We start from the raw sequence: 17,255 nt of genomic DNA on the forward strand, positions 1-17,255 counted from the left end.
CTTGCCAGTCTTTGAGAATGTGACACTTAGCTCACAGATCCAAACAGTCAATGGGAATCCAGCGTGTATCACGCACAAAGTATTCCTTTGCAAGCTCTGCCCAACCTTCTCTTATGGAGTCTGGAAGGGGCGATTCACCAGAAGCTGACAGCTCCTTTGGGGTTGAGTCAGTTTCCACTATCTGCCAGAGGACTGTTGGCCCAAAGCCTCCAGGGAGCATCGGGTAAGCACTGCTTCTGTCTGGTTCCCAGCATATACTTGCCAACTCTTCTTCCATATACGGACTGAGCAGAGTGTGGCCAGCCTCTGTCCTTTGATCTCTGGTCGAGTGCTGATGATGGTGTGATATGGACCTTCTCCTGTGTGCTGCCCCATCTCCTCTCTCCAGAGCTCACATTCTACATAGTCTTTTCTCCACAGCTCTGATGTGGAGGCCAGCCTCTCAGGTGCCTGCACTATGAAATGAGGACCCCGTTCCCTTCTACCACACAGTGTACTGTTCACATACCACTCCTAGATGTAACCCTTTGCTTGCATTGTGCCTCCTCCGGCCCTCCAACTGAACTCCTGGGTTCTATTCTCCCAGGAGCCAACATCCCTGTAATCGATTTGGAACCCCAAAGCACCTAAGCAATAAGGCATCTTAGGTTTTCTTACCTGGCACGAAATTCCTTTGAATCTGCATCTAATTCGTCTCCTATCTAGATATATTTCCATCCAGTTCCCTTTCCTCATATCCCAAGATGATCTTCACTTCTCTGGAAGGTGAATGGGCTTGAGTTCATATCTAGGTGAGGGAACTAGGCGCTTGCAGCCTAAAGCAGAAGAGAAGAGAAGCAAAGAGGGTTGGACTTGTTCTGTTAGCCCTAGAAGGAAGAATAGGAGGGGGGAGAGAGAGCTACAAAGAGGCAAATTGAACCTTGGTGTCAGGAAACCTTCCTAACAGAAGGGGCCATATTGAAGGAGTGGTAGACACCTTACCAGGTAATAGTTTCATCAGTTGTCCACCCAAAGGCTAGATGACCACTTATATAAGTTGTAAGGGGAGTGTCTATTCCATTACAGGTTAGACCAAAGGGCCAGCTCAGAGATTCTGGGAAATGGCACATTGTGGCTTCTTAGAAGATAGTGGTGATTTTCGTCAGTGAAATTATTGAGAGGCTAACAGTAGAAGCCCCTAAGTTAGCACCCAGCTTGTAGAGCCAGGTTGTGAAGGACTCTAGAAGCCAAATAGACAAGATGGTAGTTTATCCTAGAGGCGAATGTGGGGAGTTCTATAGAAGAACAAAGTGCTGTGGTTGCCACAGGAATCTGTCACGACATTTGTGGATGTCCCCATACGGTCCCAATAGGGCAGCTGGGTGGCACAGTGGATGGAGCACCAGGCCTGGAGTAAGGAAGACCTGAGTTCAAATGTGGCCTCAGACACTTCCTAGCTATGTGACTCTGGGCAAGTCACTTCACCCTGTTTACCTCGATTTCTTCATCTATAACAAATGAGCTGGAGAAGGAAACGGCAAACCACTACTCTAGGATCTTTGCCAAGAAAACTCCAAATGGGATCACCAAGAGTTGGTCACAATTGAAGTGACTGAACAACAAAAACTATATGGGCTTGGCTTATTTCACTTCCATTTAATAGTATGTGTCCTAGCTTGACCAAGCTAGTCTGATTTTACACACCTGCCCTTGTTTGAAAACCATGTTTCCCAAATGTGTTCCTGTAATATTAGAGGGTTAGCTGGTTCATTTGAATCAAGCCAGATGCTGATAAAAAGGAAATCTCCTGTGATGGGCAGGCCTCAAAAGCTTGTTGAGAGCTGGGCCAGAAAAGCATTGATTAAGAGTTTGGATGCTTATCTGAAGCTTATTCTAACTTATCTGAAATTGAACATCTTTGTTCTTAAAAAAAATTTTAAAAGGCCAGAAATCTGACACTGCTTGGGGTCCTTTTGTCCCTATGAGGTCACAGACGCTGCAAGAGCAGCCCAAAGCAGGGTGTGGGCAGAAGAGATGGAAGCAAAAAATCTCATTTTATCACAACTTTGTGAAAAAAAAAAAGTCAGTAACTATTTCAAGAGAAAAAGAGACAATCCCTTTGTAATATCTCTTTTGAGAAGTACACCATGTTCCATTCCCATAAACCTTTTAGCTGAAGATTATACTTCTCCGTTGAGCCCTGAGTTTTATATTTCTTTCATTTTAGTTGGATAAGTCTTAGGTCTGAGTCATAAAAAATGGAACAATAGCAATGTCCTTTATTCTCTAAACCCAATTCATAAATACTAGCTTAGATAAATATAGCAGCCTCGTTCAAGGCCATTTGAATAAAAAAGAGTGTTTCTTCATACTCACTCTGGAAAAGTAGAATTCATCAGTCGCTATAACCTGGTGGTGTTGGGCCCTATTTTGTAGCCCCCATCCCATGTGTGCACAGTACCCAGGTGGCTCAGATATCCAGCATGTACAAAGGATAGGATGGCTAATGTCAAGAAAAATGACTTTGAGAATTCTAATCGATGGAGCAACAGTTCATAGAACTGAGAGCCAAGAATGCCTCCCCCTCCTGGTAGAGATGTGACAGATTGGGTGACACATACATTTCTTAGCCATGGCCAATGTCTTGATTTGTTTTGCTTGACTATATTTATCACAAGAGAGGACTTATGGTTGGGAAGAGAGGAGATGGTAATTAGTGGAAAGCGGCCGATAAGTTTTAAAAGAGCATCAATAAAACATTTAAAAAAATACACAGTAAAACAAAAGCATTCAGAAGGAGCCCAAACAGGAAAACTAGTTGCCACCTTGTTAAATCTAATATACAATTAAACAAAACAACTGTATATAACAGAAGTTATTTCATATAAAGTCCCCTTTTTTTTCTTTGGACAAAAAAAGAGTGGTAGTAGAGTAGAGACTGGAAATGAGGAAACATGTTATGAGCCTATTATGATAATATAGGCAAGAGAGAATGAGACCCTAAAGTCGGGTGATGACCATTTGACTAGAGAGGAGGGAAGAAGAGCTTTCTTGGCAGCTAGAAAAGCTAACGTACTATGGATCTGCACTGAGATTACATCACATGTATTCTGCCCTGGTCAAACCATATCTGGCATCACGCATTGGTCCTGGGTACTACAGTTAGGGAAGGACAGTTGTAAGCTGGAAAGCATTCCCAGGAGGGCAACGAGGATAGCGAAAGGTCTTGAGATCATCCCATACATGAGGATCATCAATAGAATTTACCACATGCCTTGAGAACAATCATTAAGTATTTGAAAGACTGTTGCTTGGAAGAAGGATTAGACCTGTTGTACTTGATCTCCAGAGGACAAGACTAAGAGCTATGGATGGAAGAAGCAGAGACACAATTGAGGCTTTGAGAAAGGAAATGCGCCCAAACAATTAGAACTGCCCACAAAGGGCAATGGGCTGCCTCGGGAAGGGGATGGATGGAGAGAGAGAGTCTTTTTCAAGTATCAGTCGGACTAGATGATCATTGAGGGACTTGCCAATCCAGAAATTCCACAATTCTTGGCTAGGGATTCTATGTGGGAAAGGTGAGAAGGGAATTCATTTCAGATACATTGTAGAACACTTTTGTGAAGGCTAGAGGCAGCAGATGAGGAGACAGAATGTTGAGTTCAGGGAACATGGTAGCCTATTTGACTGGAATGCTATCCGTCCCTTGCCAAACTTGCAAGAAAGAATAAGTAGAATTCCTGCCCTGGAGATTCTAGAGAGCGAGTTAGCTCAGGCAGGATGGTATGTTCTAAAGAATGGAATTCTCACAAAAGAAAAAACCACTCTTTCTGCTGAGAAAGAAGACTGAGAAGCTTTCTAAAAAGAACAATATGAGTGGACAGGGTTAGTGGACTTGCTGACCGATCAGGATTGTAACAATCCATGTCCAGAAGGTGGAAGCACAGGCAGCTAACTGAGTATGAATATGTATAAGAGCATGAGGTGGTCCCTTCAAGTTATGTCCGTGACTCGAAAGCTCAGAAGGAACTTAAGCTTATGCTACAGACTAAATACAGCAGCAATAACCAAAAGCTTGAAAGAAGCCTAGATTGCAGCTAGACAACAGTTTGTGTGAAAAGGGCCTGGGGGCTTAGTTGACTGTGAGCTCAGTGTGAGGCATGTGGAGAAAATGAAAAGGCAACATGATCATGGGAAACCGTGTCCAGAAGAAGAGAGAGAATGATCAGACTATAATCTGCCCCATGTAGTCTATATTTATATAGAGAATTAGGAGACATAGGAGATAGAGAGCCAGGGAGATGATCTAGGTTCAGCACTGACTGTGTGACTCCAGAACTCTAGGCAACTCTCAAAGAAGCACTCACCTGGACTGGTAGAGCAAGTTTGCTTAGCTGGTATTACCTACACCAGTGAAATTATGGGTCTAATACCTATCTCTATAGAAAATCATAGATGCCCCATCTTAGGAAGGATATTGACATACTGGGGAAGTAGCTAGAGAACTGAGTCCAGAACACTTTGGTGAAGAGAGCAAAAAGGGTGTGATGCTCCAACTCCAGTTTGCTCAGATGTCAAGTCTGAAGAAGCTTGGTGATTGTGTCCGACTTCCTCCATGGTGGCGAAACTTGAGTTTACTGTTTACAGCCCTCCAGCAGCTTAAGCAGTTGGGTTGGCATCTCCTAATGGCCCTACTGAACGGTGAAGGACAAACTGAGTTCACCAGCAACAATTCTTTTCACATTCATTGAGTGCACGCTCTATCCGAGGCATTTGGCCAAAGGCCTGATGACATAGTGTCAAGCCCTCAGAGAGCTTACAGTCATACAAGGGGATAGAACACATAAACAAAGTACCAGAATGGAGCAAAGCAGAGTAAGCTTATACGGGAGCTACTGAGTGCTGGCCAAGCTCAGAAAGGGACAAAATCCTTATCAAACAGGGTTGGTTGGGTAGGTCTTCACAGAGGAGGGGAGTGTATGAGCTCACCTTTGAAGGCCGGGCAGATGGTGATCAGGAGGCAGTAGAAAAAGCCAGTGCTCTAGGACTGGGTAATAGTATGATCATAGCTAGCAATTGAATAGCATCGAAAGTGTGCAAAGCATTATATGTGCATACATACTTATGTATAGATACATCTATCTATATCTAGTTTTATATACATGTATATATGTATATACACGTGTGTGTGTATAAAATCTTGCCTTGGAAGGTAGGTGCCATCATTATCCTCATTTTACAGATAAGGAAACTGAAACTGAGAGAGATTGACTTAGCCTGGGTCACCCAGATAGTGTATGGTGCAGAATTTGAACCCAAGTCTCCCTGACTCCAACTTCAGTTCCCTACCCACTGTACCACTTAGCTGCCTTAACAGGATGTGCAAAGACATCATGGCATGCCATAGTGAGATATATACAGGAAAGGAATCATTGAATTGAGTAGTAGAAGGGACCTCAAAGGTAATTTTGTCCAACCCCTGTATCTTACAAACAAGCACACTTAGGTAGAGAGAGCTCATTGGTGACCTTCCCAAATTTGCACGGGGCCAGGATTCCAGCCCATATCCTCTGACCCCCAATCTATGGTTCTTTGAGCTATACTGGGACCAATAGTGCACTTTAGTTGGAGCACAGAGTCATAACATATGTGCGCATACATATCCCTGTGTGTGTTTGTATGCGTGTGTATGTGTATGTATGTATGTATGTATATATATATCCTGATTTCTTGCATTTGATTTTGACTTTCTTGGGGACAATGATTATTTCTATTCCTCCCTCTCTCTATCTCCTCGACCACACAAGATATTGTTCTACACACACTTGGTACTTAGTAGAAACTATTGCTTGGATAGCTAAAGCCAACAAAACCACATAGTTTTGTAAGTGATGTCTGTATATGTTGCCTGTCCTTCCATCCTGGGTGTAGAGTATTCCATCATCCAGGCTTAGTAGAAAGTTCATGTGCTTAGTGTGCAGTACTAGTCAGTGACTTCAGGAAACTCTTGTGTGATTAACTGGGAGATCTGAGGCCGAGTGTAGATTGGTTAGTGGTTTTTGGAGCCAGTTGAGTCTGTCTCAGAGGGATTCATTCCTTTCACTGGAAGGGCCAGAAGCCCAGCTGTGTGACTGCAGGAGGGCCTGGGCCCAGCTGCTCTCCTGTTGCGAGGGAGAGGCTTTTTCCATAGAGAGCAAGTGTCCAGACAGTATCTGGCTTCATACTGTGTACCTTTATACAGTTACTTGTCTGTTTTATTACTGATCCATTTGACAACTCTTTGATTTCTCTGGGTCCGTAAATAATCTGCTCTGATGACTGAGTTCAACCTGAGCCTTGAAAAGTACATTGATTTTACAAAGTCTTAGTACTCCAAATAGGCACGATTACAGAGAAGTGAATTTTTAACATGAGTATATGGTCCCAAGAAGACTGGCAGTGTTGTATGGTTGGTGCTTAATAATTTTTTTTTTCTCCCTGGAAGATTAAAAGTTACAGAGAAGGCACTGACCTACATTGGAGGACAGAATTTCCTCACCTGAGATTTTCCTTTAACCAATGAAATGATCACAAGTCTGCTGCCTATGCTATGGTTCTAAGAACTTCATAGCTCAAATCCAGACTATTCCTTAAGAATTAAAGATAATGTTTTCATTAATACTGGTGATATATAGAATGGCATCATTTTTTAAAGCCTTCAACTTGAGCTGTGAGATGATGGAACCAAAGACTTTGAAGCTCCTTAGGACTGAATTTTTTATGTAGAAGAAAAATTATGTCCGAGAGCCGGATTAAAAATGCATAAAATGTTGTCCACATTTTCAGCCATTCTGTTGAGCACTAAAGAGATGGAGAGGGGATGTTCCCAAGATGGTTTGTTGTGTTGCTTCTCTCTCGCTTGTCCAGAGAACATAAATGTGATCACTTTCCCGACCTTGAGATTCTCGAATTCCCCTCTGGGTCTCATTCAATACATATGGCAGAAGCTATCTACAGGGAGAGTCTGGAGTCATGCATTACGTATTAACAGAAAGTGGCTTAGAATTCTAGGAAACACTTCATACATAGTATTTGTGCCACACAAAGGACAGAAATGTTATCACTCTCATTTCAGTGTGTTGCCAACATATGCACGTAGTTAAGTTTTGGGGAAATCATATAACATATTCCAAATCGTATCCCAATTCCTCTAAGGAAGAGAGACAGTGCTGAGTGTGTTTCTGGGAGATGTAGATCCATAGAGACTGTAATGTTTCTTCTTGTCCTGGAAGACACTGAGAAACTCTCAGGAGTGACAGTACAGAGGTTGTGCGAAGATGATGACCACATGAGGGAAAGACAGTCAGACAGAGACAAAAGTAAAGCAAGAGCGGAAGGAGGAGAAAACGAACTAGAAGAAAAGTCTCCACAGACATTCTGCATGGCATGATGGCACCGCTGCTAGAGTGCCAGATGCTGAAGGTATCTCTACTTGCTACCACCAAGCAAGAGGGGTTGCTGACTTTCATTTGAGGAGCACAGGTATCAGGCAGTGACATGGGTATTTTAACCCCCTTAGCTTGCTACCCGAGATAACAGACATTTATTCCAAAGCTTTTTCTGTTTCTGGTTTGTTCATAATTCCTGGTAGTCCTGATAACACTTCAATGCTGGCTTTCTCAAGAAAAATATGATGGAGCGTAACTTCTTTTCATTTGTGTTTTGTCATTTTTTTTAGCAGAGGGTTTCAAAAGAGAGGGGAAATGACTGATCTTGGTATTCAGGATAAAGTAAATAGTAAATCTGGGTGCCAACTGGCCGTGGTCTGTGGTTTTCAGAGAAAATAGTATTGATTTATTAATTTTTATCAGCATCCCAGAGTAAGTGAAACTAGATCCAGAGCTTCTGCTTTTAAGCAAAAGTGGATCAGTTATTACTGCTGTCTGACAGGAGGCTCAACTGCTGGGCCAGATTATCTTCTCCTCTGTTTCCCCTTCCATCCCATGCATGCATAGAGAAATCTCTTTGTAGGGGTAGAGGAAGGTGGTAACTCAAGATTAGGTCCTACCTAGTAGGAGGAGAAAGGGAGTGTCTGGACAAAGCCAGAAATGCCCCCATTCCGAGGGTGGGGGGGCCAGAGGAAGGAGTTCGTATCCCTCCTTTTCATTTTTTCCTCCAACTAGCTAGACCTCTAAACTCTCACAGACAGTATAAAGGCTACATTTCCACACAATGAGCTAAAGGAAAATTAGCATTGTTTAAATTGTCCAATAGTACAGGAACAGAATTCTAAATCTTCTTCAGTAGATGGTCAAGTTCATGAGTTTGACAGCTAAAGCTGTTTTGCATTTCAGATTTCCACTCGATGAAAGAGTAACCTCGGTGTGTTATAATAACCTCCCATGAGCACACATTTTCCTTCTGTATCAAGTAATATCCATTCCATATGTCTATTATGGAGATTGAGGCTTTTGAATGCAGTTGGCAATGGGAAGGCACTGAAGTCCAGTTTGAGCATATTAACTTAAGCATGGAAGTGCATCATTGGCTGGCAGCAGTTCCTTCTTCCACCTTATGCTATGATGAGCTGGGGAGAGTCTTTTGGGTTTGCTATCATAGTAACTATCATGCAGGTGCTCAGAATCCCCAAGGGTCACTACCAGAATTGGCTCAGTAGCACAGACATGCAAACAGTCAGCACATAGAGTGTATCCTCTGGCAGGTGTAGGCTTTGAATGGCCTGTTTTCCTGTACATCTGCCTAGAATTTCTCCTTGCTGCTAAGGAGAATTCAGCGAGGGCTTCTTGGCACAAGAAATGTCTTTCCCTTCTGACTTTGCCTTAAAACCCCCTCAATTGCAAGGATAGTGAAAGGAGCCATATGCTGCCTTTATCCTGTGCTCATATGCAGAGCCCTATATGCTGGAGCATCACGGTGCTGGCGAAGTCTCCTGAGCACTTGGGAAATAAAGTTTCAGTGAGTTGGAAACTCACGTTTCAGCAAATGCCTTGGCAAGTGGGTAACCATCTGCAATGTATTCAAGGATGTTGGTTTGCCCCAAGTCAGAACAAAATGAATTTCACAATCCAAAGCGCAAGTATCCCAGCGTCCTATAGTTAAAAAGGAGGCCTCCAATTGGACAGAAGCTTAAGTGAGGCTGTCTTGTATGGGTTCAGGCACTAGGAAGGAAAGATAACACAAAAGGGACACAAGTGGCTGTTGGCTATTCAGTCTGCACCCATTCACAGAGATCTGAGGATAAGGGAATTCCAATCTGAAAGGAATCTCTGAGATCTTTTAACCCTCATCCCCTCGTTTTACAGAAGAGAAAGCCAAGGCCCAAAGAGGTAGAGTCACTGGAAGCAGGTCACGTGGATATGAAAGAGTAGAGTCAGGGTTCAAACCCAGATTTGCTTATTCCAGCTCTCTTGTCTTTTCCCCTGAATCATCTCCCCTGTTTCACTGTGATGGAGACATTTTGCCATTGTTTGTATGTATATGATTATCTGTATTGTGAAAGAGAATAATTTCCCATGGAGAAGTACTGGGTCCAGGACACACCTCGTGCAATGCTTTCAGCATCTTGAATGGATGGCAGCCCCTCCAACAGAGGTACTACTGAGCCAAATCAAAGGAGCAGGGGTGCCAGAAAGGCAAGGATAAGAGGTACTCCTTGTTGGCAGGTGCCTCCTAGTATGGGAGATGGTGTACCAATCACTAGAGATCTTTTTTTTTCATTTGTAATGTTTTATTGCTGCTTTAGAGAAAATAAATAAAGAAAGAAAGAAAATTTTAAAGCTCTTTCTTATTGTCCTTAGCTTCTCTGACAAGCCTCAGATAATCCTGAACTTGAGCACTCCTGACACTGTTTTTATAGGACTATGGCATAATCTCATATTCATCCTCTTTGCTTCCATCTTCTGAATACGTATTATTTGAATCACAGTTGGTTAGTGACACCTCCCATTCATCATCCTCATTAGAATTGTTTCTCTTTGCATCTTCAGAATTTTCTTCTTGAGAATTTCCCATCCCTCCTGGGCTGATCTCCTTTCTAGACTTCTAGTCCATTGTATCCTAAGTATCCCTCCTCTCAACACTTTGAAATCTAAGGTGTGTGTCAATCTATGACCATTTTCCTCTCTTTTCTCCTGTACACTCTAAAGGGTGGGGTGCTTGCTTCCCCTCAAAGTTATAACACTTTAAGGTTTACAGCGTGCTTTACCTATATTCTCCATTGATCCTCACAATACCCATTGTTGTAGGTGCTGTCATTATCTTCATTTTAGAAATGAGAAAAGTGAGATTCAGAGCGTTTCCATGACTTACCCATAATCCACTAGGAAGTGGCAGAGTCAGGATTCAAACTCAGGAATCTCCTGACTCCATATCCATACCTCACTGGTATGGACTTTGTGGGAGACAAAGAAGAAGTTGTTTTGGTCCCTTATTCCTATAGAACAGGAAAGGTAATCCCTTTAATTTGGCCCATGGAAACCAGAGCTAAAGAGATTGTTGAAGTAAATACCCAATTTGGGTTGCTATTCTGTCTGTGAGCAGGAAATGATCTGAGGACCACAGTGGACCCCTTCTAGCACTATTATTTCCTAAGCCTGGGATTTAAATGGTATGACATGATGTAACATAGCTATTTCCTGTTACTTAACTTCCTTCTCAGCTCTTCACCCTTTACCTTGTCATCAAGGCTCAAGATAGTTTAACAAAGAGATACGAATAAAAATGAAAAATCAATTCAACCACTAGACCTTGTGGGAAAGAGTTTGACAAGTGTAAAAATGTGACACAAAAGAAAAAGAGAAAAAAAATTGTCCCATTGTGATTCACTTCCCATAAAAGATGAATCTAGACCATCTTTAAAAAAAAAAAAAAAAAGAAATGTCGACTATAAACTCATTGAGGGCAAAAAATATCTTTTGTTTTTTGTTTGTATCCCCAGTAGCTAGCACACAAATATTTAATGACATTCGGTTGACAAATGAAAAGGGCCATTTGCTATGATCCAAGGAATAATAAGGAGCATTCACAGGTGCTATCATGTGAATTTTGTTACCAGCTCTAGAAGCAAGTGACTCATAATGATGGCTGATGCCTTCCATCTAATGAAGATGGCATGGTCTTACCCAATCAGGAAGAGAACTATTGTTGCTGGGGTATGTAGCTGAGGTGTCATAGAGAAACCCTGCAAAGCCCCCAAGCCATGGCCCATTTCTGTTGATTCACATGGAAATGAATAACATAGCCAGAAGAGACCTGGGAGATAGCTCTAGTAACCTTTATGTCCTGCTTATGAAACCGAATGCATCATAGGCATAGGGGATGTTTACGTATTCTTCCAATTGTTGGTCATGACATTAGAAAAGAATGGAGACTAAAGAAGTAAATTGTTTGCTCTGTGGGTTTCGAAGAACAAGTTTTGGTTTTCTGGACCATGGCTTATGATGCCAAAAGAGTGAACACTTGGTTAAGGATAGGGTATATCTTATGAGAACCAGGAAGAATGTATTTAGTGAGAAATAAAAAAAAAAGACCTAAAATTTAAAAATTATAGGAGGAGGGAGAAAAACATGCAGTAGAAACTGTAAACCGAGATAGTATGTCAAATTGTTTGCCTTCTCAAGGAGTGGCGAGGGAGGGGAGAGAAGGAGAGAATTTGGAACTGAAAATTTTAAAAACGAAACTTTAATTTTTTTACATGTAATTGAGAAAAAATAAAAATTAAATGTAAAAAAATGAAAACTAGATAATATGACACGTGGATGACACCAAGAATGTAGAAGCAGAATCCTGTGATTCTCGCCAAAAATGTAATGAGAAGGGGAGTAAGACTTATGACCTTCAATGTTTGTATTCCAATACATTTTTCTCATAGCTTTCACCAAGACTTGGTTGGATGCAACTCATGAAAGGAGTATAACAGTGGAAGGGTGTATCTCACTCCAAAGAAATGGATCTAACAGAGAGAGCCAAGAAGTAAAATTATATATGAACCAGTTTGATACCTGAAAATGAAACCATGAACCATAAGGTAGTATCACAGTGGAAAACTTTTGGGTTAAGGTAAAAGGAGAGGAAATCAGAAAAGATATTATTGTGGTAGTTTACTACTGACCTCCTGATTACCAATGATATTTTCATAGTATGGACCAGCGCTTCTTAAACTGTGGGTCACAATCCATAGTTCAAAAAGTGCTGAAGGGGTCACAAGTGGAAAAAGTTTAAGAAGCTCTGGTATAGACCACAAAAGTATCAGAGGCAAAATATCTATATTCTTATTATGCATGCAACTAGATGAAAAGCTCACCAATTTGTGTATACATACACATACTCATGTATATATATATACACACATACAATATTTGTATAAATAGTACACATATATAAATATACTATATATGTATATTGTATGTATAGATATGTATATATATAGAATTGAATATGAGAAAGAGATCCGGTTGGATCACATATGGACAGCTATATAATGCTTTCATGATTCCAAAATGCATCTACAAAGGCCCATGTTTTAAATGCTAATGTTCTCCTCGTGATGCTTTGGGTCATGGAACACCAAGACATCAGAAGAATCCAAATGGCAGGTGGCATGATGGCAAATAGGTTCAAGTACATTGTAGCATTTTGCTAGTGATGACTTACATGTGAGACATAGCATAAAAGGCATTATCAGGAATTTCTATGGCTAGAAAGAATGTTGACCATTTGTCTAGAAAAAGAGCAAGATACAGCACATGTACAGACTTGATGTTGCACTGAGGTACAGAAAATATTAAAATGATCACAGGAAGGCATCAAATAAGTTTGATCCTTCGTCCTTTATGGAGAATTCACAGGAAGATGTGGTCAAGGATCACCAAAGTTAGAATCTCAGAGGCCCTCTCATGCAATCCGTACCCGAAGAAGAATGTCTTCTCCAACATACCTGACAAATGGTCATCCAATCCAAACTTTTCTCAAAGGCTCTAGTGAGTGGAAGCCACTGCCTTTCAAGGCAGAGCATCTCCCTTTTGAAGAGCTGTCATTTTTATTTAGTCTTTCTTTACATGGAACCAAATTCTCCTTCTCTGCAACTTCCAGCTAATGTTCCTAGTTCTACCCTCTGATGCCAAGTGGAACAAGGCTAAGCCCTCTTTACTAGACACGCTCTCCTTCCTCATGGCAGGCCTTCAAATACTTGAAAAGATTTCCCTAAGCTTCCTTGTCCTTATTAATCCTTTAAATTGACATAACCCATTAAGTCAAGTCAAAAAGCATTTATTAAATACTATGTGCTACTGTGTTCCAGCATGTGCTAAGCATGGAGCAAGGGAAGGGGTTGAAAGAGACAAAAGACAGTCCTTGTTACCAAGGAGCTCATAGTCTAATGGAAAGGCACCATAAGAAGAAGATACCTATGGGATAAATTGGGGGCAAACAGTAGAATGAAGGACCTAAAATGAAGGAAGACTGGGGAATGAGTGTTCCTTGGTGTGCTCATTGAACCAATTCCAAATGAACCTGACTGAACTATAATCTAGCCCACACCTCTACACCTTTTCCACAAGAAAAGCGCAAGAGGGAAGGGTCGCTTGCACTTAGTCAGAAGACATAGAGGATTTGTGATCTTCAATGATAAGAGTAACACCCACATCCACGAAATCCTGGATCTATTCAAAATATTGGCATGGTATTAAGAATTGAGTCTCATGCAAATAAAAGCAGCGCTTGTATTGCTAACTATCAACTCTCAGAAAGCAGAAGAAGCAACAAAGGATACTGTTTGGTGAAGCAGGAAAAATGAAACTCGAAAGATAGTAACCATGCCATCTTAGAGTTTGTAATAGCCAAGGAAAGGGATACTTGGCAGAGTCAGATACAAGCTCATAGGTTTTACAAAAATGGATTTCAAAAAAAGTTCAGAGAAAATAGGAGCATAATCCCACGGCCAGAGACTCTGAAAGGGCAGATGGCACAAGATGAGTAGGAAATGAAAAAGATGCATTCAACTATCCTGATCTCAGATAAAAAAGGTTGGGTAGAAGTGACATCTAAAGAGACTATTGTGTCTACATAAGGCACTCTCTAATGAACTCAGGGTTTCAAAGCACTTTTTCAAAGGTGGAATCATAGGCACATAACCAAGGAAGTCTGTAAGAATGGTGTCAGAAAGGCTAAAGATGAGGTCTGTACAAAATGGGCTTTTAAAAAAGGAAAGCTATTTTCCAGTAAGAACAAGGAAGAGTTTGGTCTATAGTTTGAGGATTAGGGGTAAAGTTGAGAAGTCACAGCATCAGAAGGGCTTTCAGAGCTCATCTTGCCTCACATGTATGTAAAGAGGAACCTTTCTAGAGCCTCTCCAACAAGTAGTCACCTAGTCTTTCCTTGAAGACCCAAAATGGCCCATCCCACTTTGGAGAGCGCTCATTGTTAAGACATGTTTGTTTACATCAAGCCTAAGTGGGACTCTCTGTAGCTTCCTCTCACCACTCCCAGTTCTACTTTCTGGGGCTGAGCTGAACAAATCTATTCTTTCATCAGCATGACAGATCCCCAGATGCTAGAATATGGTTTTCGTGCCCTCTCTTTCTAAAATGTGATGTCTAGATAATATTACAGGTGTGGACTGATGCATTCACTACAATAAAGCTATCACCTCCATCATTCTGGACAAGATACCTCTTTTAATGTAAACCTGAATCACCTTAGCTTTTTAGACTATCATGTCATTATTCTTGACTCATATCGAGATTACACTTAGCTAAAAATTGAAGATCTCTTTCACCAAAAAAAAAAAAGTTGTAGAATAACACCATCCTCATCTTGTACTTGTCAAGTTGATGTTTTAAAATCTAAGTGTAGGGATATTTATCTCTACCAAATTTCTTGTTATTAGATATTCTACCCATTGTTTGTGCCTTCACAGGTATTGTTATACACTGGTTTTCTCATCCAAAGTCTAAGCTATCTATCTTTTTTGTCATCTTAAAATTTGATAATTTGGCCATCTATGCTTTTATCCATCACTGATGAATTTTTGAACTACAAAGGATCAAGAACAGATACCTTAGGCCCTCTACTAGAGATCTCCCTCCAAATTGACATTGACACTACTCTGTGTGTCTGATCATTTACCTGTCCTGGTTTTGACTAACTATATGATCTCAGCCACATCTTTCCATCTTATCCATAAGCTTCCATGTGAGAATCTGACAACTACTTTGCTGAAATCTTAGTGTCACATATCAACTGCGTTCCTCTGATATACTAGTCTAGCAGGAACTGTTCTTTCTGTGTGTGTGTTTAGTCATTTTACCAACTCAGTAGGAGCTTCTTGAAAGGGACCAATCTCCCTCTTTTCCTGTTTCCTTTTCTGCCAAGAAAAGCTTATTGAAGTTCTGAGGTCCAAACAGTGCTGTTATGTCTGACTCTTCATGACCCCTTTTGGGATTTTCTTGGCAAAGATCTGGAAATGCCTTGCCATTTCCTTCTCCAGCTCATTTTTCAGATGAGGAGACTGAGGCAAATAGGGTTAAGTGATTGCCCAGGGTCTCACAGCTAGTCTCACAGTCTGAAGCTAGATTTGACCTCAGGTCTTCCTGACTCCAGGGCCAACGCTACCCACTGCAGTAGCACCTAGCTGCCCTTCTGTTCTTTCTGGATGACAGATTAAAGTACCACTGTCTTGGTACCAGAATGAGTAGACTAAATGTGGATGACAAGGAAATCAAATGCCAAAATAGGCAAAGAGCTCCTGAGACACACCTACATGATTTAGATATGTTCAGATGCCTTGACTCAGGTCAATTAAATCCTTAAGTACAAAAAGAACTTGTAACAGTAAATTATTGATGGGAAACACTGCCAATAATTTTTGAAGAATCATTGAGGATGGGAGAAATCTTAGAAGGGTGAAGATGACCAGATGGCATTCCGGTTTTCAGAAAATAAAAAGAGGTAGATTCCAGAAAACTCTATAAATCATCTGAGCATGATATTGATTCCACAGTAAAAAGCTAGAACTGATGTCTTGTGAGCTTTTATAAAGAGAAGCACTAATCATTAGGAGTAACTCTTGCCAAACTCACCTCATTTTCTTTTGTGATCAGGTTACTAGACTCATCGAGCAGAGAATTAATATAGACATAAGATGTCATGATTTCAGTAAGGTATTTTTCAGGTTGTCTCATGCCATCCTCATGAATGAGATACAGAAATCTGGGCAGAATGGTGGGATAGTGGGGTGTATCAAGAGCTGGTTGAATAGCAATACTGAGGTTGGGCAATGGATTGATGACAACCTGGAACGGGATCTCTAGGACCATGCCACAAAGCTCTCTCTATCCTTAGTTTAACTTTGTTTAATATTTTCAGGAATACTATAAAGACATAGAAGGTATTCTTATCAAATTTGCAGACAGCACAAAGCTAGTTAGGATAGGTCATAGACTTCATATGAGAATCATTTTGCAAAAACTAACAAGGTAAAAATTAATAGGAGTAAGTCCTACAGCTTGGTTTAAAAAAAATAAACTGTACAAGTACGGGATAGGAGAGAGAAGGGTTAATAGAATTTCGTGTGAAGAACCTAGTTGTTTAGTTAACTCTGAAATCAATATGAACCAGCAATATGACATGCCCATGAAAGACAAGTTAATGCAGTCTTAGACATTCTTAGCAGTATGGTATACAGACTGAGGTAGAAAATAATCCCACTGCACTCTATACTAGTCAGACACAGCTGGGAGATTGTGCTCATTTCTTAGTACCACATTTTAAGGAGAAAATTGGCAAATTGGAGTACATCCAGAGAAGTGCTATAACCCAGATGGCAAGGTATCTGGAGCTGGTGTCATAGGAGGAAAAGTTAAAAGTGATGGAGATGTTGTGCCTGGAGAAGAAAAGATGTAAGAGTTGACATGGCAGCTATCCTCAAATATCGAAGAGGCTGTCATGTGGAAGAGGGAGTCTTTGTAGCTTAGAGGGCAAAGCTAGGGCCACTGGGGGAAGGCAAACATTGGCCCAATATCAGGAAGAACTTATCAACAAATAGCTGTCCACATGGGTAATGGGGTGCCCTGTGAGTAATGAGCCCGCATCACTGGAAACGCTTTTAAAGTTAAGTGACCCTGGGCAAGTCACTTGACCTCTGTTTGCCTCAGTTTCCTCAAGTATAAGAAGGGGAATAATAAAAAGGGGAATACCTACCTCACAAGGTTGTTGTGAGGATTAACTGAGATAATATTTGTAAATCACTTAGCACAGTGCTTAGCAGTGAAATAATA

This window comes from Vombatus ursinus, unplaced genomic scaffold, assembly GCF_900497805.2.
Source record: "Vombatus ursinus unplaced genomic scaffold, bare-nosed wombat genome assembly UNPS02004577.1, whole genome shotgun sequence".
Classification (NCBI taxonomy): domain Eukaryota; kingdom Metazoa; phylum Chordata; class Mammalia; order Diprotodontia; family Vombatidae; genus Vombatus; species Vombatus ursinus.